Genomic DNA, 23,536 nt, shown 5'->3' with positions numbered 1-23,536 from the left:
CCCAAGCCCCCAGTTTCTGCCCACGCTTCAGGGAAACGCTGGAGCCAAGAGTCAATTCCCTGATCAGGGGGCTTTTGCTCTTGATGGAGTCGGTACTCATCTTCTAAGGTGACAGTCAGGATAGATATTGGCCTGTTTTGGGAATCAGTTATCTTGGGCCCTTCTGGCTCAAAGTGGATTTGGGCCCCCATCTTTGTCAGCAAGTCCCTCCCTAGTAGAGGGCAGGGGCTCTCTGGGATGACTAGGAAGGAATGGGAGACTTTTCCCGTTCCTAATTCTACAGTCCTCTGGGTTGTCCAGGGGTATTTTTTGATGCCTGTGGCCCCGTGCACCCAGGATGTTTTCTTAGACATTTTTCCAATTGGTTTGGTTAGGACTGAGCGTTCCGCCCCAGTATCGACCAAGAAGCGAACTGGGGACCCCTCCACTTGCAAAGTTACCCTGGGTTCGGGGAGGGGGTCTGAACCCCGTCCTCCCTAGTCAGAGTCCTGGGTAACGAGTACGGAGGTAGGGTTAGCTGGTCTCCGTTTCTTTGGGCAGTCCTTAATCCAGTGGCCATGTTCCTTGCAATAAGCACACTGATCTTTTTCTAATCCTTGCCTAGGGTCTTGCTTTTTCTGCTTTCTGTTTTGGCCATTTCCTGCCTGGGGGAAAGCTGCTACTAAGACTTTGGTCATTTCTTTGGTTGCCTTGAACTGTTTTTCTTCTGGAGTATCCCTATTATTATAAACTCGCTGGGCCATCTGAAGGAGGTCCTGAATCTGCTTTCCCTCTAAACCTTCTAATTTCTGGAGTTTTCTTTTAATATCTGGTGTTGCCTGGTTTACAAAGGACATTACTACCGCTGCCTGATTTTCCGGTGCTTCCGGGTCCATAGGGGTAAACTGTCTGAAGGCTTCCATTAATCTCTCTAAATACACAGCGGGGCTTTCTGTCTTACCTTGTAACACAGAATATACTTTAGCCAAATTGGTGGGCTTGCGAGCTGCAGCCCGGAGACCCGCCATTAGAGTCTGGCGATAAATGAGCAGTCGTCCCCTACCTTCTGCCGTGTTGTAGTCCCATCTGGGCCGGGTCAAAGGGAAAGCCGCATTAATGAGGTCAGGATTTGCAGTTGGCTGGCCGTCATCTCCTGGAACCAGTTTTCTGGCCTCAACTTGGATTCTTTCCCACTCCTCCGTTGTGAACAGGATTCGGAGGAGCTGTTGACAGTCATCCCAGGTCGGCTGGTGAGTAAACATGACACTGTCTAACAACGAGGTTAGATCTTTGGGATTATCTGAGAACCGAGCATTTTGGGACTTCCAATTGTATAAATCACTGGTGGAAAAAGGCCAATACATGAGACGGGAGAGCCCGGTATCATCGAGTGATCCTATTTCTCTGAGAGGCAGGGCTACAGTGGAGTCAGGGAGTTGGGAAGCTTGGTCCCGCTGTACGCGGCCTCGTGTTCGGCCAGCTGGTCCCCCCAGGTTACTTTCGCTCTCAGCTGCTTCCGCTTCTCGGTTTCCCTCTACGGAAGCACCACCCTGGGGGACTGGGTCCTGCGGGATAAGGTGCGGATATGGTGGGGGAAATGTGGGTTCTAACGTTAGGGGGTCCTGGCTGTCCAGCAGCACAGGGGCCGAGGGAGCAGAGGGAGTCTTTTGTCTTGTAGGTCGCGTTACTAGGACTTTGCAGGGCTCAGGGATGAATGGAGTTATCCAGGGTGGTGGGTTTTCCACAAGATCCTGCCACACTAGAATATAAGGAATTTCATCAGGATGTCCTGACTGCCCTGGCAGGAAAATCTTAGTTTTTACCTTAGTAATAATAGAGAGACAGAAAGTTCCTTCGGAGGGCCACCCTACGCCGAAAGAGGGCCACTCCGAATGGCAGAAAGTAACTAGCTTTCCCTTCTTTAGTTCTACGCTTAAGTTACGCCCCCGAGCCTTCACATCCTTAAAATTGGTAACAAGGAGTGAGAGCGGCGTGCTCTGGTTGTTGCCCATCTTTGGACTGCTCCTACAAAGAGAAGGGGGGACGAAAATGAGTGTGAAGCAGAGGGGAGTATCCGACAGGTCCGGTCCTGGAAGGGGAAGAAAAGGTTTTATGTTTCGTTTTGGGCTTACACTTAACACTTAACAATAACGGACAGACAGTAATAACGATGAGCATTCGCGAGCGCGTGTCGGACTTCCGACCTGAGTCAGACGGGGCAACCAAGGATGGAGGCCCCCAGATGGGCACTGGGGAACGTCTCCCACCAGTCCCGAGTGGCTGTCTTCTAGCGCGTCCGCCAAGACTGTGCCACTTACAGAACAGACCAATACAGATTACAGATTACGGATTTCGCAAAATTTCAGGGAGACAGACAGAGACAAAGACAGGGACAGTGACAAAGCCAGCTTACCTACAGATTAAGATCCGTTGACTTGGAGGTCTGGTGGGCTTGGGGGAAATCCCGGACGAGCCCCCATTTGTTATGCCCAGACCGTTTATTCCCCGAAGAAGACCACCAGAGTCCAGAGTCAAAGCTAAGCAGCAAGGATCTTTATTACAGGTTCGAACCTGGAACTCTCCCTCGCTCGTGAAACGAGACGGGCAGGAGAGCTCCCCCACTCAGCTCCGAACAATGTTAGATAGTCTAAGAAAAGTGGGCATAGAGTTATTATACAAATCAGATATATGATTGGCTAGTGTTTGAACAAGGCGGTTTGGCTAACTATGATTGGTTCCTGCCATTTCTGATATTTTGGTTCAAACTTTGAGGCGGGAGAGCAGGTTTATGGCAGCAAGAGTTTATCTTAAACACGTCTTGTGACCTTGCCTCAGAACTTACAAAATCTCTGGTATGTGCAAAACAAAATCTCTGGTACGTGCAGAAAACCAGGTACTCACAGAACTTACGAAATCTCTGGTATGTGCAAAGATTAGAGAGCAGAACAAGGGTGTAGCGGGTGGGGGGCGGGTACACATCTATCTTTGTGTCCTTTCACTAACACACCCCCAAAAGCGCCCAGCTACATTTCACACCCACTGTCTTAACAGGGGTCGAAATAGAGAAGAGCAGTGCAATACAGAAAACAGAGCCTGCTGGGCGTCAAAAGCCTGGGGAATTCCAGTCCTAGCCCTGCTACCAATCAGTCTGGTCACTTCTCTCTGGTTCTGGTGTGGCCAACAGTTATGCGAGAGGATGAGGCATAAAAACACAGATGTCAGGCAAACTCCAACATCCAAAATACATAGAAATTAAAAAGCATTAAGGTGATATCAAGGAATGTATGGCATCAACCAGAACAGTACTGAAGTATTCGTTTTCCCATTCCTAAGAAATCAAAAGTGGAAGCAGAAAATTGAGCAATCGGCCTACCAAGTTGACTGGGGCAACAGAATACACTCACGGATTCTGCTCACAACAGCGGGGTGACAGACCAAAAGAAGAACTGCAGAGCGTCCCTCTCTCCTCTGTCCACCCATGCCATGAGCACGTGAGTGCATCCACACGCAGTGCCCAGTCTCCTGTTCCACTGACGCCAGCGTCCACTCACCACAAGCCTACAAAGTGCCACATGTGCTATGATGCTCCCTCATCTCATCACCATAGACATCCCTGCTGGAGGTGAGTATGTGACAGACGAAAATCACGGAGGCCTAGGGAGGTTGAGACCCGCATTCCCACTGTGGCGAGGGCGTGCTTGAGAGGGACCCCACGGCTGGGCCCTCCATGCCGCTCTCCTCAGTCATCACTCCCAGACCAGAGCAGCGAGGGGGAATTTTCTTCCTCTCACTATTTTCAGCCCCTTGGCTGACTCAGCATTCCCCAGAAAGCTATCGAGTTCGGGCAGCTCTGAGGCCACAAAGCCATAAACGCACGGGACACACAGCCCATCTGTCTCTAACGGGTCTTTTACTTGTCATGCTGGTCATTTCTAAGAGCAGATGGGTTAAGAAAGACTTGGCAAGTTACCACGAAATGACCCCTCCACTCTTCCCTGGGGGAAGGCTGACTAGCGAGCAGTCAGGCCGGCTTTCTTCCCCCACTCCTGCATTCCTGTCCCTAAGGAGCCACAGACAATCCCAACAAATATAAGCAGGAGACAGCCGCCTCCTTCCTACAGCTGGAGGGGGAAGGGTCCTCTCGGGTCTTTCAAACTGAATGAAAACCAAACTGTGAGCTGTACTGACCCGGGCCTCACCCATGTTGCAGGCGTGTACAACCCAGGTGCCCAGTGGTATCATCAGGCAGAACTACGAATGTGCTTTCCATCGTTTTCATACACTGATTCCAGAACAGCTATCCACACAGCTCCACTTCTCACACATACGACGTGCTTCAACGGATTACACAGCATGTTCACCATGGCCCCTCATCCGCTCCTCCCAGCAGCCTTGTGTGATCCCTTGAGGATGCTTCCTCATACTGAGGTTTGAAACCAAAACTTTCCCAAGAACATCCAGCTAGTGTTAGAACCAGGAGATGAGGGCTTCTGATTCTAGAACCAGTATTTGTGCCACTATTCCACATGGGCCCCTCCAGGGATTTCTGCCTGATCTTAAAATGCAGACAGCAAATCCATCTCTCTACAGTCCTGAGGTTCCCTATAGACAAGAAGTCAAACTTCTAACAGAAAGCTTATACTTATTTGGAAGGCTACCTGGGATATTTCTTTTAAGTTAGTTTGTTCATGTTTTGGAAAGATTGTTCCAATGGCAATGCGGGGCATGAAGTGAAGAAAGGATTCCATGATGAGGCAGAGAAACAATTCGGTGGCTCTTACAACAGTTCAAATGAGGCTTGAGGCGCAACCAGAAAGGACAGAGGCAAAATGCACTGGAAAGAAATGCAAAATGAAACCCACTCAGACCCAGGATGGATAAAAGGGGATTAAGCATGATGGTGGTTTCTAGTTTGAAAGGCTGATGAACAAGGATGTCATTAACTACTGCAGAGTGGTATCTGGGGCCTAGGTTCACCAGTTTGTTTAACCATTCACCTGCTGAGCAGTCTCTGGGCTGTTTCCAGTTTCTAGCCTCTATAAATAATGCTGCTATAAACAGATACATATAGGCTTTTGTGTGAACATAAGTCTTCATTTCTCTGGGATAACTGCCCATGAATGTGAGTGCTGCCTCCTACAGCAATTGCACATTGAGTTTTTTAAGAAACTGTCAAGCTGTTTTCCAGAATGGCTGTACCATCTTCCATTCCCACCAGCCAAGTGTGAGTGATTCCGTTTCCCCGCATCCTCACCAGCATTGCTCTTGTTACTACTTTTTATTTTAGGCATTCTGATAGGTGTGTAGTGACGTGGCTTTAGTGTGCATTTTTCTGATGGCTCATGATGTTGAACATCTTTTCATGTGCTTATATGTTATCTGAAATGTCTCTTCAGGTGTTTTATTCATTTTCAAAGTAGATGATTTGGTTTCACAGCTGAATTTGGATAGTTCTTTATATATTATAGACATGAGTCCTTTATCAGACATGTGGTTTGCAAATAGTTTCTCCCAGTCTCTAGCTCCTCTTTTCATCTTCATTTTGCATTTTACATTTTAGTCCATGATCCATTTTGAGTTAATTTTTGTATGAGGTATGAGGTTTAGATCAGAGTTCAGGTTTTTTTCCTAGGAATAATCAGGTGGCCAGTAACTTTTTTTAAGAGACAAGGTCTCACTCTGTCACCCAGGCTGGAATGCAATGACAAGATCAGAGCTCACTGCAGCCTCGACTCCTGGGCTCAAGTTATCCTCCTGCCTCTGCCTCCTAGAGTAGCTGGGACCACAGGCAGGTGCCACCATGCCCAGTTAATTTTGTTAGTTTTTGTAGAGACAGGGTCTTGTGCCATGTTACCCAGGCTGGTGTGGAACTCCTAGGCTCAAGTCATCATCCCACTTATATGGGACCAGGCAGTGGCACATGCCTGTAATCACAGCACTTTGGGAGGATGAAACAGGAGATACACTTGAACCCAGGAATTCCAGACCAGCCTGAGCAACAGAGGGAGGCCCTATCACTGCAAAAAATTTTAAACATTAGCTGGGCATGGTGTTGCACACCTGTGGTCCCAGCTACTTGGGAGGCTGAGGTGGGAGGATCTCTCAAGCCTATGGGGCTGAGGCTGCAGTGAGCCATGATCACACCACCACACTCCAGCCTGGGAGAAAGTGAGATGCTGTTCCAAAAAAAAAAAAAAAAAAAGCAAAAAAAAAAAAAAAATGCTAAAGCATCACCCATATTAAAGACAGGCATTGTCTTTTTGAAAATTTAATTTCAGTTATATAATGGACATGTAAAATATCCAGTTTGAAAGATTGAAAAATACATAACTCTAAGTACTCTTACCTTAAAATTCTGATTCCTACCTAAGATATCACATACTGTTTACATAAGTATCATAATACCTGGACAACAACTAAAAATGTGTAAGAGGGAAAAAAATGAGCATGTATGCCTACAAAAGGATATTTCCCCCTTATTACATAAAAAAGTCATCACTGCAAACCCCTGTGACTGTATCTAAAGCAAGCCTACTGTTTTACTTCTCTGTATTATAAAATGCAAGGCTAAAATTCAAATACTACACATTTCCTGAAGCCAAGGGTAGTTTACTTAAAATAAATGCCTAGGATCTATATCAAAAATATGAAAAAGCTAGCTACTTCATAACCATTCCAATCTAAGTTCAGCTTTTTCTTTTTTAATTGATACATAATTGTGTATTGTACATATGTATGGAGTACACATAGTGATGTTATAATACATGTAATGTATGTGATCAGCATAATTAGCATATCCACCATCTCAAACATTTATCATTTCTTTGTGTTGGTAACGTTCAATATCCTTCCTCTAATTATCTGGAACTATATATTCTATAAATATATATATTTTTGAGACAAAGTCATGTTCTGTTGCCCAGGCTGGAGTGCAGTGGTGCCATCTCGGCTCACTGCAACATCTGCTTCCCAGGTTGAAGCTATTCTCCTGCCTCGACCTCCCTTATAGCTAGGGTTACAGGCACCCAGCACCACGCCTGGCTAATTTTTGTATTTTTAGTAGAGACGGGGTTTCACCACGTTGGCCAGGCTGGTCTCAAACTCCTGACCTCAGGTGATCCACCCACCTCAGCCTCCCAAAGTGCTAGGATTACAGGCATGAGCCACCGCTCCCAGCCTGAAACTATATATTCTTGTTAACTATAGTCATCCTATGTTATAGAACACTAGAATTTATTCTTATCCAAGTATAATTTTGTATCCTTTAACAAATTTCTCCCTATCTCCCTCTTCCCCCACCCTTCTCACGCTCTAGGATCCTCTGTCTACTTTCAACTTCCATGAGATCCACTCCTTTTTACCTTCCACATAAGAGAACATGTGGTGTGTAACTTTCTGTCCCTGGCTTATTTCACATAATATCTTCCAGTTCCATCCACGTTGCTGAGAATAACAGGACTTCATCCTGTGTTATGGCTGAATAGTACTCCACTGTGTATAAAGACCACATTTTCTCTATTCATCATCTGCTGTTGGACACCGAGGTTGATTCCATATCTTGGCTATGGTGAACAGTGCTGTAGGAAACATAGAGGTGCGGATGCCCCTCCGACACTGATTTCCTTTTCTTTGGGTATCTACACTGTAGTGGGACTGCTGGATCAGTCTGTAATTTCATTTGCAGTTTTCTGGGGACCCTCCATACTGTTTGCCATAGTGGGTGCCCTAGCTTACTCTTACTCTTTTTCTTTTTTCTCTTTTAGACAGAGTCTCACTGTTGCCCAGGCTGGAGTACTGTGGTGTAATCTCGGCTTGCTCACTGTAGCATCCGCCTCCCGGGTTCCAGGGTTCTCATGCCTCGGCTTCCAGAGTAGCTGGGATTACGGGCACTCACCACAGCACCCGGCAAATTTTTGTATTTTTTAGTAGAGATGGGGTTTCACCACGTTGGCCAGGCTGGTCTTGAACTCCTGGGCTCAAGTGACCCGCCCACCTCAGCCGCCCAACAGTGCTGGGATTACAGGTGTGATCCACCGCTCCCAGCCAATTTTTGTGTTTTTAGTAGAGACGGGGTTTCACCATGTTGGCCAGGCTGGTTTCAAACTCCTGACCTCAGGTGATCTGCCCGCCTCGGCCTCCCAAAGTGCTGCGATGTCAGCGTGCGCCCCGCGCCCAGCCAGCTGCTCTAGTGTACATCCCACTACAGTGTGTAAGAGCTCCCTTGTCTCCATAGCCTCACCAGCACTTGTTATTTTTTGTCTTTTTGATAATACCCGTCCTAACAGGTGAGATGATACCTCACTGTGGTTTTGATTTGCATTTCTCTGATTATAAGTGATACTGAGCATTTTTTTTTTCACATATTTTTTGGCCATTTGTACATCTTCTTTAAAGAAATGTCTGTTCGGTTGGGTGTGGTGACACAAACCTGTAAGCCCAGCACTCAGAACGCTAAGGCAGGAGGACAGCTTGAGCCCAGACCAGCCTAGGCAGCATAGTGAAACCCTAGCTCAAAAAAAGAAGAAGAAGAAAGAAGAAGAAAGAAGAAGAAGAAAGGAGAAAGGAGAAAGGAGAAAGGAGAAAGGAGAAAGGAGAAAGGAGAAAGGAGAAAGGAGAAAGAAGAAAGAAGAAAGAAGAAAGAAGAAAGAAGAAAGAAGAAGAAGAAGAAGAAGAAGAAGAAGAAGAAGAAGAAGAAGAAGAAGAAGAAGAAAGAAATACCTGTGTCTGTTCAGCTTTTTGACCTCCAAAAATTAAGAGCCCATTTTGGAATCTGACGACCTGCCTGATTCAGAGACAATCTGTGTTTGGTTCTACTCTGCTACTTCCTATGTGACTTTGGGAAGTTCCCTTAGCCACTTTGAGCTCAACCTCCTCAACATTAACCAGGAATAAGTACCACCTGCCTCTGCTGGTTAACGCTGAGGACTGAAATGAGAACCTCCACAACGCCACTTGACAATGCCACCTGGCAGGAGCCCCTCAATGCGGGGCTGGTAGGATCATCTGAAGCTAAGTACAACTTTCCTTTTCACTGTCCCAGGCTCACTCTGCATACGATTAGCAAAGAATAGTGAATAAAGGAAACCAAAATACTTGCTTAATTTTTAATAAGAAATTTTTAAAAAGTGGGGGTGGTGGCAAAATAGGAGGGAGAGGAGAGGAAGGAAAAGCAGTCGATCACAAGTTCTAGTCCAGGGCTCATCCCTGGCCTCCTCACTCAGGAAATCACCAGTCCCCACCTCCTGGGGAGGGGTACTTTCTCGGCTGGCTTCACCCACATGGAAGGCACTGCCACAGGTCTTCAGAAACCAGGAGCACCTTGAAATGGGCAATGTGCTTTGGGTAGGAGACCTACAATTTTCCCGAAGGAAATCACAGCACAAAAGTGACCCACATGGAGGCACCAACGGCTGTAAATACTTGGTGGCAAAAACTGATGTCATACCTTCTGTACAGGAGACACACACCCAAATAAAACTTGCCAAAGTAGCAGAGAAAAAAATACAGCAGACAGCCAGTGCCATTCTGTTACAGAAATATTTATATCCCAAAGCCAGGGACCTCTCTGGAACACTGTCTTTATTTCCACGTTTCATGGAAGATATTTGAGTGCACTCACGTGTGTCTCAACAAACTTCCAGTCCCTGCTCTAAACCCTGTGGCTGCTCAGCGAAACCCAAAAGCGAGTATCAGTTTTCCTTCCAAGTGGGAAATTTCCTGACCTAGCGAAACCAGCATCAAATCCACTTATTATGAGAGAGCTGATTACAGGCGAAGCCCTCTAGTCCCAGGATGACTCCCCTCCTGCAGGAGCGGGAGGGATGGGCATAGCACTGGCCTGTCAGACCACATCTCCAGGCAGTTTGAAACCATGGTTGCTCAGCTGAGCCATGATAAAAACCAAAACCAAGTATCTCTGAAAAGTGTACATGTCAAGAACCAGACCTCGGACCAGACTCAGCAGAAATGGATGTTGCAAGGTTTGTTCAGAGACCTCCTCTCCATGCCCCCTCTCCCCGCGACCTCCCTCCTTGCACTAGGAGCCCAGGGACAATGGACCACTCCCTTACCTCTAGCGCAGAGCATTTTCAGGAACAACTCCCAGACTGTACCAGACCCTGAAATGTATTCACTGAATGCACTATTTCTTGGAATGATCGTAAATCACCTGATTATAACAACAACTGTTTTAAAAGTGTTCTCTCTCTCTCTCTCAGGAATCGTGCCATGAGTTTGAGCAAGCAGCTTTGCTTCTCTCTACTGCAATTCTATCATTTGCAAAATATTAACAAATATTGTGTTCACCCATAGCATTCTTATAAAAAGCCTTAAGACCCACTTCATGTAGCCTGTCTGGAGCACAGACTCTGTCACGTGGTAAATGCCCACTGAAGGTGAGTTACCTCTAGCTATTATAACCTGCCACTCCAGCGAACAAAAGGAGTCGATCAGGCCTCACCGTATCACCATGAAAGGATGTCCATGTAGACTGCGCAGTGGGAGTAGGGGGACTCAATGTTGATCAGGTACTATTTTGTTTTTTACAATGTGTACATATATATTTGTAGGTACACTGGAAAAGATCTAGAAGGAAATACACCCAGTGTTAATAGTGACTACCCCAAAGACACATTCATCCAAACACACAACAGAAAATCACTCAGTATCTTTCTGCCTTCCATATCATTTGAACTATTTTCAATAAGCATCTATGGCTTTTGTAAAGTTTTTGAAAGGAATTTATTGCATTTTTTTCTGGAGAAACAAGTAGGAGCATGAAAAAGGTAGAAACAGAAGGTAAAATGTACCTGGTTGTGTGTACTTGCCCGGGGCTGTTAGCTTTCCTCCTGTGTCTTTGGCTGGCCTGTAATCCCCTAGTGGTGGAAATGCACCCTGACACTTAGCCATCATCCCCACAACACTCAGCACCGCATAGAGACCAGGGCAGTGATGCCCACTCGGACTGTGATTCTACTTATAAAGCAAAGGACCAGGGGCCAGATGCGACTTGTCTTTGGTAACTCACCAGCTGTTGTTTGAACCAGAACAAAGCCAGGTCTCCTGATGCGCAGAAAAGAGCTAGTGCCTGTCCCACTGGAAACGTGGTGAAAATGTTTTGCTTGCTGTGAAAAGATGCACTACTGGAGAAGATGGGTGCAACTTCTCATGGAGACACTCGGCCCAGATCACCAGGAAACAGGTCCGTCAGATGAGACACTAAGCCCATCCACCGGAAAGGAAATCTGGCTGGTCAGTGGAGGGAAATTCACACAGCCCAACAGCAGCAACAGCATGAACAAAACAAAAAACACCTGACTGGAAAGCCATAGCCTGCGTAGCTTATTCGAAACAGAGCCACAGTCCTAGCAGCACACATCACTGCAACACAGAGCTTCAGTCAGTGTGCGCACACTTTAAGTAGAAACGTAAAATGTCCATGTTTTTGGAACAAGGAGGCTATTTGTGTGTGTGTGATGTCAAAGAAAACAGCTGAGAAGAAACTGTTGGCAAGGAAATAGAAATAGGCACCCTTACACATTGACAGTGAGATAACGGTATGGACCTAACGGAATGGAATCCGGCAACACCCATCAATATTTAAAATGTGCAGAACCCTGGATCCCACAATTGCATTTCTAGTAATGCATCCTATGAACATATTTACGCAAATATGCAAGAATTATGCACAACTCAGCATTGATTAATAGAAACGGTTGGGAACAACCTAAATACTTACCGGTGGACAACCGTGTTTATCTTATGCCAACATCTGTGTTTTTAAAAACAAGACACATAGGCTGGACGCAGTGGCTCACGTGTGTAATCCTAGCACTTTGAGAAGCTGAGACAGGTGGATCACGAGGCCAAGATATCCAGACCATCCTGGCCAACATGGTGAAACCCCGTCTCTACTAAAAATACAAAACTTATCTGGGCGTGGTGGCGCACACCTGTAGTCCCAGCTACTCAGGAGGTTGAGGCAGGAGAACCGCTTGAACCCGGGAGGCGAAGGTTGCAGTGAGCTGACATCACGCCACCCTGGTGACAGAGCAAGACTGCCTTGGAAAAACAAACAAACAAACAAAAACTGGCAACAGTGGTCACAGGGCAGTGATGGGAGTAGGACTGCCTTTCACTCTCCAGGACCTTTTGAATGTCAGTCATATTACATATTCAAAATATATGACTACAGCAAATATTTTCAAAGTAACTATGAAAAACTGGGAGAATAATAATATCTAACACATAGGACTGCTGTATAATTAAAGGATGAAAAACATTAAGCACTATCAGAGTTCAAAGGAAGAAAGATTAATTCTAGCTTGGATGTCAGAGTGGGGATCATGTAAAGGAAGTGAGTATTTCAAGTCTTGAAGGATGGAGAAGATTTAAAGAGGCAGAAGTGTGGAGATGATGTCCCAGATGGAGATAAGAACATAGGCGAAGACGATGAAGAGATGAGAAGGTATAAATTCTAAGTGCAGCTCTCAGGCTGGGCCTCAGAACAGGGCTAAGGCAACAAGCTGGAGTGCAAGGCTGATGGCGGGAATGGAAACACTGAAACCCAAACTTGCATATCACGCCCTGATCATGAGCCTTGAATGCCAAGCCAGGGAACCCGTCCTTGATCTTAACAATGAAAAATCACTGGGCCGGGTGTGGCGGCTCATGCCTGTAATCCAGTCCTTTCAGAGGCTGAGGCGAGAGGACTGCTTGAGGCCAGGAGTCTGAAACCACTCTGGACAACACAGCAAGACTCTGTTCTTACAAAAACTTTAAAAATTAGCTAGGCAGGATAGCACACCTGTAGTCCCAGCTACTCAGGAGGCTGAGGCGGGAGGATCACTTGAGCCCAGGAATTTAGGGTTACAGTGAGCTGTCATGGCATGCCTACATTCCAGCCTGAGCAACAGAGCAAGGGCATGTCTCAAAAATCAAATCAAATGAAATAAAATCACTAAAAGTTTGTATAGACATAAAGTATAAACTCATACCATATATGATTTAATCAAGATATATAATATAAATTAGAGGGGGAAAAGAGAAATTAGGAAGCTATTATAAGAAAACAAGGCTCAACTAAGACATGAGCAAAGGCCCTGGGATCACAGCGCTATCTTTATATAAAGGAATGAACTACCACATTTATTTTCATGGCATCACCAACTTAGATACAGGCTACAGTATTCTGGAACCATCTCTGTATCAGTCAAATCAGATGGCCATAATACCGTAGGCAAATACCAGAAAAAACACCATAGGCTGTGTGGTTTAAACATTAGTTTATTTCTCACAGCTCTGGAGGCTGGAAGTCCAAGATCAAAGTGTTGGCCAACTCAGTTCCGGGACAGAAACCTCTTCCTGGCTTGCAGACAGCCACCTTTCTTCTTGTTTCCTCACACCAGGGCAGTGGGCGCTCTCTGCTTTCTCTTTTTTTTTTTTTTTTTTTTTTTTTTTTGAGACAGAGTCTCGCTCTGTCACCAGGCTGGAGTGCAGTGGCACAATCTCAGCTCACTGCAACCTGACTCTCTGGTTCAAGCAACTCTCCTGCCTCAGCCGCCCGAGTAGCTGGGATTACAGGCACGTGCCACCACACCCAACTAATTTTTGTATTTTTAGTAGAAACAGGGTTTCAGGATGGTCTCAATCTCCTGACCTCGTGATCTGCCAACCTTGGCCTCCCAAAGTGCTGGGATTACAGGTGTGAGCCACCACACCCGGCCTGGTTTCTCTTCTTCTAAGGGCACTAATCCTGTCAGACCAGGGCCCACGCTCATGATCTCATCTAACCCTAATGACTCCCCAAAGGTCCTAACCCCTAATACCATCACACTGGCAGTTAGGGCTCCAGTACAAGAATCTGGGGGAGACATAAACATTCAGTTTAGAACAATGTCTTTTCAATCCTGTTGAAAAAAACAACCAAATGAGTAGGCGACAAAGTACCTTATACGTAAGCAAGTCAGGACTTTTCATATTTCTGCTAACACATTAAGGTCAATTCAAAATATCTGATAACAAGAGTCAGAAGCAGAGATAAATGAAAGTTAGTTACTCTGCATTTTAGGCCCGCATTGAGCTGTCTTCCAATGACATTGTGGCACAAAGGACACTGCTTTCTATTCCTGGTTTTGCCACCAAAAAAGATGGAACATTTCCCTGTATTTCCGTTTATCTTGAAAATCACTGGGCTGACCTAGCAGACCTCCAAGGTCCCTTCCATTCACAAATTCCACAAATAACTTCCTACCAACAGATGCTACACAAATAAACTACACTGACGAAGGGGAAAGCTAACACTAGCAAACAATGAGATGCACACAAGACAAGACGTATAGAGAACTGGATCAACCACAAAACTGGTGGACGATGAGCCGGCGGTGGATGAAAACACACATTCCCTAACAATGGACAGAGAGGCAATGGCGCCGAGGTAGTATTGTTGAGGATTTCCTATTTAAAATCTTCAAGATCAATGGCCCAATTGTTTATATTCATTCTGATTAAATGTGAACGTGAAAACTTCCTCCAGGGGACACAGACATCTAAAAACTTCCCAATGTATCCAATTTGTCATTTGATATTTTTACTGACAAGAAGAATGCGGGACTGAATATACAAACAGACCATGCCTGATCATATGTATAAAGACAGAACTCAGACCACAACCTGTAGCTGCCCACCCAGGAAACCAATCTCCTATCTACAGTCAACAGCCAGGAGGCCAGCCAGGCTAGCACATCAGACAGGAAGCCAGACTGCTCTCTCTCCACAACCCAGAAACTAAACCACAACTCTGTCCCACGTGGCCAGGACTTGACTCAAAACTGACAGCCACCCTAATTTTGGCCCCTGTTTCCAGTTAGGATAATCCAGAGAAAGCCAAATATGCCCCTAACCAATCATATAGGACACCCCACTTCTGCACAGCTGCCTCCAGCCCCCACAACAGCCTCCAATGGGAGCCGTTCTTTTCCATCCTGAAGTTTCCCCACTCCTCATCCGCCACTCACTTGCATGTCAGTCTCTGCCACACGCAAGTGACGGTGCCCACTCCCTTGCCACAGCAGCTCTGAGAAAGTCGCCTCTGCCTGTCTCATGCGGGTGGCCTTCCTTTATTTCCCCCAAAGAATAAGTCTTAAATGAGGGGCTTCTCTCTATATGGCCAAGCTATACAATTCAGAAGCCCAGCATGGCAGATTCCAAGCCTGGAAAGACCATACACCCCTCAGGTCCTCTTTCCACAAAACACAGCTTCCTTGAGTTCTTCAGTCACTCCCCACAAACCAGGGAAGGAACCACGTGTTATGGAAAGATCAAGGGCCTTGAAGTCAAACTTCTGAGTTCATCAAATACTTCATCTTTCCACTTAAGAAATTACATGGCCTTGGCCAGGTGTGGTGGCTCACACCTGTAATCCCAACACTTGAGGAGGCCAAGTTGGATGGATCACCCAAGGATGGGAGTTCAAGGCCAGCCTAACCAACATGGAAAAACCCCATCCCTACTAAAAATACAAAATCAGGCAGGGCGCGGTGGCTCAAGCCTGTAATCCCAGCACTTTGGGAGGCCGAAACAGGTGGATCACGAGGTCAGGAGATCGAGACCATCCTGGCTAACACGGTGAAACCCCGTCTCTACTAAAAAATACAAAAAACTAGCCGGGCGAGGTGGCGGGCGCCTGTAGTCCCAGCTACTCGGGAGGCTGAGGCAGGAGAATGGCGTGAACCCGGGAGGCAGAGCTTGCAGTGAGCTGAGATCTGGCCACTGCACTCCAGCCTGGGCCACAGAGCAAGACTCCGTCTCAAAAAAAAAAAAAAAAAAATACAAAATCAGCCTGGCGTGGTGGCACATGCCTGACATCCCAGATACTCTGGAGGCTGAGGCAGGAGAATCACTTGAACCTGGGAAGCAGAGGTTGTGGTGAGCCGAGATCACGCCATTGCACTCCAGCCTGCGCAATAAGAGCAAAACTCTGTCTCAAAACAACACAAATGACGTGACCTTGAACAATTTTCTTAACTTCTCTAAGCCTCTATCTTCTTCTTCAATAAAATAGTTTTCCCTCCAAGATTGCATTAAACGGAATCACACATGTAAACCAGCTGACAAATATCAGGGGCCCAACAGCTGTGCGCTCCTACTGCCACCCCACTTTACCCCAAGGGAGAAGCGCAAGACGTCCAGAAAAAGCCTGTTGATCCCTACACCTCAGCATCCTGTGTTCACACAAGGCGCAGTGGCATCCAGACTTACCGGGGTCACCCAAATACAAGACATGTTTTGATTTTTCAACTTAGGTACACATGGCTTCTAACGTTCACCATATATCATCCATAATTTAGAAGAGATTTTCCTACACTACCCCGTGGTTCTATTTTAGCAGACTTAGATGTGCCATAATAGCTCACTCTCTTAAGCCCTCTTCAGTATCAAAAACAAAACTTTAATCTGTAACACAGTTATCAGCAGTGAAAGTGGAAAAGGTACCTATGAGTCAAAATCACCCTCTGCCCCGCCCAGCCTCACCCTACAAAAAGCTGTTCAGGAGTATTTGGGCTGCTTATGAGAATGCTGTCTGTATTCCCAGGGACAGACCAACGCCTACCCTGGTTAGAAGCCGCGCTGCTCAGCCTCCAGGGTAGAAAGCTCCCCACACCCTCTACCCAAGGAGAAGAGAAGCAAATGGGGTGGCCAGGCTCCAGGATGTGGATGTTTAGTGTGGTTTCTGCAGTCTAGGTCACCGCCATGGGTGAAGCTCTTCCTTCCTTCTTTTCCACCCAAGTGGCCAAGGTCCTACGGCTGCTGTAGGGCCTCTTCCCTATGAGTCAGCCCAGCCATTCCCCTTCCCCATTCTTCTTTTTTTTTTTTTTTTTGAGATGGAGTCTCACTCTGTCACACAAGCTGGAGTGCAGTGGCGTAATATTAGCTCTCTGCCACCTCTACCAACCGGGTTCAAGCAATTCTCCTGCCTCAGCCTCCCAAGTACCTGGGATTACAGGCACGCACCACCACGCCCAGCTAATTTTCATATTTTTAGTAGAGACGGAGTTTCAACTTGTTGGTCAGGCTGCTCTCGACCTCCCGACCTCAGGTGATCCACCTGCCTCGGCCTCTCAAAGTGCTGGGATTACAGGCATGAGCCACTGCATCTGGCCGAGTCAGCCCAGCCATCCTGACTTTGTTCTGGCAAAATTACTCTCTTCCACGTCTACCTTCCAAGTAGCTAAATCAGAGATCTGGCCCTTGGGGCAGGCTTGAAGAATCCCTGTTTTTGGTCCTCAAGAGGTCCTACCAGGGTCTGGGACAATTTCAAGACTTGTGTTCTTAAAGAGGAAAGAAACCTCACATACACGGCTCTCGCAGAGCTCAGGCAAGCTCATATCAGAGGCAAGGCTTGGGAGGCGGCCCTAAGGTTTGGGTGTGCCATCTATGATACCAGCTAAGAGATCTGAAGCCAGCTGTCTGGGTTCAAACCTGAATTCCAACAGCACTGGCTGTGTGATGTTAGACAACGTCCCCAGCCTCTCTGTGGTTCAGGTTCCTCACTGTAAAAGGGCCACAATAATAGAGCTGCTCTAAAAATTAAGCGAATTAGTGCATATAAGATATTCAGAACAATGCTTGGCACATGGGGGAGTTCAATAAACACATATTGAACAGAGTAACTTAGCAATTAGTAAATATACTCATGCAGGTCAGGCGCGGTGGCTCATGCCTGTAATTCCAAAACTCTGGGAGGCTGAGGCGAGAGGGTGACTTGAGCCCAGGAGTTTGAGACTAGCATGGGCAACAGAGCAATATTCCATCTCTAAAACTGTGTGTAACATACATGTCTATATACACTCAAATGTTCACAGTGTATTTATAGTATACAAAATAGCTGGAATACAGACTTAACTATTCACAATGGCTACTTCTAGAGAAGGGGGAATGCAAATTTCAGCTTTTTACCCCACACATACATTCTTGTATCATCTGAAATATTTAAGCAAATTGTATGTATAAATTTGCCCCAAAACACATAGCAGAATAATGTAGTTTTGACTCCAAAATCTTCAAATCATGATGGAATTGTCCTGTGAAAGTAAAGTTATAGAGATGAAAAGCCTCCCTCCAGCCTAAATGCTCTTTCATATGACCTATATTACACAAACCAATGCAGACGCCCCAATCCTTTCCCCACTGTCATAAGAATTTTTCAGTGAACTGCATTCCCCTTTACAAACTAGATGATAGTTAAGAGTTACCAGGCAAGAACGTGGATCCAGTTCTGCTTTTTCAAAGCCCAATGTTCCTCACATAATAGCAATGCATTCTTCAACCGGTCAACTGCCCCCAACACCTGAGCTCTCTGTTGTACACAACTCAACGAGGCCTGGGAGAAAGCAGGTGCAAATTTCACTTACTCAGTAGCAACACATCCCACCTGATTCCTCTGCTGGGCTAGTTCTCAAGTCATCTTTTTCTAAGCTTTCATTCGGCTCTACTACACGTACCTAGTCTGGGTAAAATACTGTACCAGGGTTTTTTTGGTTTTTTTTTTTTTTTTTTTTTTTGAGACGGAGTTTCACTCGGTCGCCCACGCTACAGTGCAGTGACGCCATCTCGGCTCAGAAGCCAGCGCCCGGGTCCATGCAGTCCCCTCCGCGGCAGACGCGGGGAGCCGGGGAGCAGTGGGGACCGGCCCCCACCCGCAGGGCGACCGGGACCCCCGCGCGGGCCCAAGCGGTATCGCAGCAGGCGCGAAGCCCCCGGTGCCACCCGAGGCCGAGACAAAGCCCAGGCGCAGGAACCTCAGATCCCGACCTCGAACCCTGCGGAACCCAGCTCAGAGGCGCCACACCCGGGGCAGAGACCCCCGCCCGTTCCGGAGACCCCGTCGCCCGGTCTCACCTCAGGCCACCGGCTCGCAGCACTCGCTCCTCGCCGCGGCGCTTGGGGTGATTGGAGCGCAGCTGAGCAGCCAACAGAGCCGAGGCAGCCTCAACAATGGAGTCCCGGGGCGGGGCCGCCGCCGCCGCTTCAGCCCGTGTTTCCCGCTCAGGATCCGGCTCGGATCAAGGAGCTGCAGCTGGCGCGGGGCTGCGACCGGGACACACACCCTGCAGATGCACACGGCCCCGCCCGCCGCCCGCCGCCCCGCCCCCAGCGGAGCTGGGCGCCCAGGGCCCGACCCCCGGCCAATGGAGAGCGAGCCGCGCTGAGAGGGCGGGGATTGGGGGAGCAAATGGAGGTTGGGCGGGGCGGCGCTGGGACTGGGCGTACCGGATCCCGCGGGAGGACCGAACCCAAGAGCTGGCCGGATTCTGGCCTCCTAGAACACCCAGCTCAACGTCCACTGCAGTCTGGTCTACAGGACGCGCTCATCTCAAGCCCAGAACTCAGGCTTTTAGGGCAGAGAGCGAGAGACAGGCTTGCTTTACAAAAAGTGAAACTGAGGTCCAAGGAATAGGATTGCCTGCTGCCCGAAGTCACGTAGTCCCATTCACTCGTTCACCTTGTCATTCAGCAAACATTTGGAAGCACGTATGGTGGGCGTTAGGAGTGAAGTAGGGCCGGGCGCGGTGGCTCCCGCCTGTAATCCCAGCACTTTGTGGGGCCGAGGCAGGTGGATCACTTGAGGCCAGGAGTTCGAAATCAGCCTGGCCAACAAGATGAAACCCCATCTCTGCTAAAAATACAAAAACTTAGCCGATCGTGGTGGCGCGTACCTGTGATCCCAGCGACTGGGAAGGCTGAGGCAGGAGAATCGTTTGAACCCGGGAGGTGGAGGTTGCAGTGAGCTGAGATGGTGCCACTGCATGCGCTCCAGCCTGGGCGACAGAGTGAGACTCTGTCTCCAAAAAAAAAAAAAAAAAATTAATAGATGGGAAATAGAAGCGAACTTAGACCTTCCCTGAAGGAGCTCGGCCAAGGAGTACCTGAAATGTCTCTGCATCTCTTTAAGGTCTGATAAAGGAACCAGGAGCGAGCACTAATCACTTCCCTTTCCTGCCTCAGAGCTTTCATGTGTTTGCTGTTCCCCACCTGAAATGCCAAGTACCAATGGTATTTATTTATTTATAGAAATGGGGTCTCCCTATGTTGTCCAGGCTGGTCTCAAACTCCTGGCCTCAAGCTATCCTCTCATCTCAGCCTCCCAAAGTGTTGGGATTACAGGCATGAACCACTGTCCCCAGCCCTGATTATCTTTAAAACCTCTTTCCTCATCTTATTTGAGCTTCCTGCTTCATGTGCCCCCACACCCTTGGTTTTCCTGTACCTCCATAGCTGCTCTGCCAAACTTGTGTTTATCTGGGCTCAGGCCAAATACCCTTCCATTTGCAGTGGGCACTGCCACAGGAAATCTGATGCCTTTCCGGGCTTCACAAACCATCCACATGCTCTGCTGCCTGCTAGAGACATCCATCCCAGTCAGATGCCCAGCCCTGACCTTTCCCAAAGCCCCAGCTGGACACAGGGAAGCATCTCAAATTTTCCGTGGGCCAAAACAGAGTGCTTTATTAGTGCCCTAACCTGCTCATCTACATTCTTGTGATTGTCTGTAAACAGCCCCTCTATCCACCCAGCTGCTCAGGTGAAAATCTCAAATCCTCCTCCAGTCCTTCCTCCCCAAACCTCTCATGCAGCCCTCTGCCTTCCTAGGACACTGAGCACCCCTCACTTCCAGCACCAGCTGGGGTGCTGTCTCAGTCACTGCCACCCACTTGGCATGAAGTGTGACCTCTCTCCCACTGTGGTGGCTTACGCCTGTGGTCACAGCACTTTGGGAGGCTGAGGTGGGCAGATCGCTTGAGGCCAGGAGACTGGGACCAGCCTGGTCAATATGGTGAAACTAAAATACAACGATTAGCCAGGCATGGTCCCAGCTCCCCTACCCAGGAGGCTGAGGCAGAAAAATTGCTTGAACCTGGGAGGCAGAGGTGGCAGTGAGCCACCATCACAGCACTGCATTCCAGGCTGGGCAACAGAGTGAGACTCTGTTGCAAATTTAAAGAAAAAAAAAAATGAAGAAGAAGAAGAAGTAGGAGAAGTGTGACCTCTCTAAGGCAAGGCAGTGTCCCACTCTGATTCACTTCCATGTGTAAAACAGGACCTGCACCCTGAATGCACTCACTCAGGGAGGCTGCTGGGATGGGCGGATGCACAGTTAAGGTCTTCATGGTGGCTGGGGCTGACCCCATCCCCATCGCTCTTCCCACACACACCTGCACACTCATCACTCCGATGCTCGCACCCGTCACAGAAAGCCTGGCCCCTAATCTGATTTGCCTAAAAATATCCCCAGATGAACAACACAGGCTTCCCTACCTCTCCCCTGCTAGGGCCCCACCGTGTTCTGGGATGTACTCAGGGATAAGGAGAACAAAACCTCAGGGAGTGAAAGGACATTCCAGGGTGCAGGCCTCTGCATCCCCTTCCATGCCCTCACCCCTGCCTGACACACCCTCACCCCTGTACCTGGCCAGCTCCTACCAGCCCTTAAAGTCTCACCAAGTTCAGTGGTGGCAGCCACACCCTTAAGTGACTGACCCCCCAATGACCTATGCCCTTGCATAGTCTTCCTGACCTTGGGTATGAGCAAAACCGGTGACTGGCTTCTAACCCATAGAGCCTGGCAAAAGCAATGGGATGTCACTGTCACAGTGCATCACCTTCGCACACTAGAGAGAAAGGTTCCACCTGCAGGCGCTCCAGGAGGGAGATGCTCTGCTGAGAAAGGACCTTTAGAGGGGCCCCGTAGGCAAGGAAGCAAAAAGCTAGGCCCTTGCCAAGCGGGTCCGAGCAAATGAATTCTGCCAATAACCTCGGCGGACCTGGAAATGGATTCTGACCTGGTGGAGCCTCAGATGAGGATGCAGCCCAGCTGCTTAGAGTGAGATCCCAAGCACAGGACTCGCTAAAATGTGCTCAACTCCTAGCTTGCCAAAATTAGCTTAAAGGTGTGTGTTGTTTTAAGCTTCTAAGTTTCCAGTTATTGCCTGTGAAAGTGTTAAAATATGAGACAATAACTTAGGTGTCCTCCCCATCACACACATTCTTCCTTCTGGCATTCATCACAATTCTACTTATTGATTTAAAATCTCCCTCTTGACTGGGTGCAGTGGCTCAGGAATTCCAGACCAGCCTGGCCAACATGGTGAAACCCCATCTCAACTAAAAATACAAAAATTAGCTAGACGTGGTGGTGCAATCCTGTAATTTTAGCTACTCTGAAGGCTGAGGCAGGAGAATTGCTTGAATCCAGGAGGCAGAGGTTGCAGTGAGCCGAGATGACACCATTGCACTCCAGCCTGAGTGACAAGAACAAAACTCTGTCTCAAAAAAAAAAAAAAAAATTGTCTCTTGCCACTAGCATGAAAGTCCCATGAGAAGAAAAATGGGAACTCTTGCTCATAACTGTCCCAAATGCCCAGCGTGGTATAGTCTAGGGAAGGTAGTCGATGGTGGAGGCTGCTGGTTAGAGGGCCCAACTGGCCCTCCCAACTGCCTTCTTCCTGGTCACATTCCATTATAGAGAACAGAATAGTTTCTTGCCTTTCCAGAGTCCCTCTTAGTGGGGATTGGCCAAGTGACATTGTCCTGCCCCGGGAGACATAAGTGGAAGTTGGCTGAAAGGTTTCTAGCCGTGGTGTGCTGGGACGATTTGAACCAGGACATGACAGCTGACCGTCCATTGTTCGGGAATTCTGCAAGTTGGTTGTTCAACACATTCAGTACTTCAAAATGTTAAATAATATAAACTCGCAAATTAAAAAATGCATTAGACCAGATGCAGTGGCCCACATCTAACACATTGGAAGCCTGAGACAGGAAGATCACTTGAGCCCAGGAGTTCAAGACCAGCTTAGGCAAAAAAGGAAGACCCTGTTTCTACAAAAAATTTGAAAATTAGCTACACATGGTGGTGTGTGCATGCAATCCTAGCCACTCAGGAGGCTGAGGTAGGAGGATCGCTTGAGCCACCTGTTCAAGGCCCCAATGAGCTATGATAGTGCCACTGCACTCCAGCCTGGGTGACAGAGCCAGACCCTGGCTCAGAAATAAACATATTTCATATATTAATAAATTTATAATAAATGTATACATATACACATTTATTTATTATAATTATATACTTAGACATAAATATATATTTCTTGTTTTATTTATGTATTTATTTATTTTGAGATGGATTTTAACCCTTGTCACCCAGGCTGGAGTGGAATGATACAATCTGGGCTCACCGAAACCTCCACCTCCCGGATTCAAGTGATTTTCCTGCTTCAGTCTCCTGAGTAGCTGGAATGACAGACACGCACCACCACGCCTGGCTAATTTTTGTATCTTTAGTAGAGATGGGATTTCTCCATGTTTGTCAGGCTAGTCTCGAACTCCTGACCTCAGGTGATCTGCCCACCGTGGCCTCCCAAATTGCTGGGATTACAGGTCTAAGCCACTGTGCCCAGCCTATATGATATGTTTATATATTATAATTATGTATATTAATTTTATATAATCATATATAAATATAAATATAAAAATTTTCCTTGCCTTCCCTTGTTTCTACCTA

At 47.5% G+C, this 23,536-nt stretch overlaps 1 protein-coding gene across 1 annotated transcript in view; it reads right to left on the bottom strand.

Moving 5' to 3' along the window:
• LOC106996035 (SH3 domain and tetratricopeptide repeat-containing protein 1-like) overlaps window positions 1-19,134 on the bottom strand; it is a 53,810-nt gene extending 34,676 nt beyond the window's left edge. Inside the window, 1 exon segment of the mRNA XM_077997965.1 lies at window positions 18,877-19,134. The gene's annotated coding sequence lies outside the window, so the exon portion shown is untranslated.
• Window positions 19,135-23,536: the final 4,402 nt, after the last annotated feature.

The sequence above is a fragment of the Macaca mulatta genome, chromosome 3 (genome assembly GCF_049350105.2).
Source record: "Macaca mulatta isolate MMU2019108-1 chromosome 3, T2T-MMU8v2.0, whole genome shotgun sequence".
NCBI classification, from domain to species: domain Eukaryota; kingdom Metazoa; phylum Chordata; class Mammalia; order Primates; family Cercopithecidae; genus Macaca; species Macaca mulatta.
The sequence above is the reverse complement of the archived record's forward strand: the minus strand, read 5'-3'. Positions and strand labels throughout refer to the sequence as shown.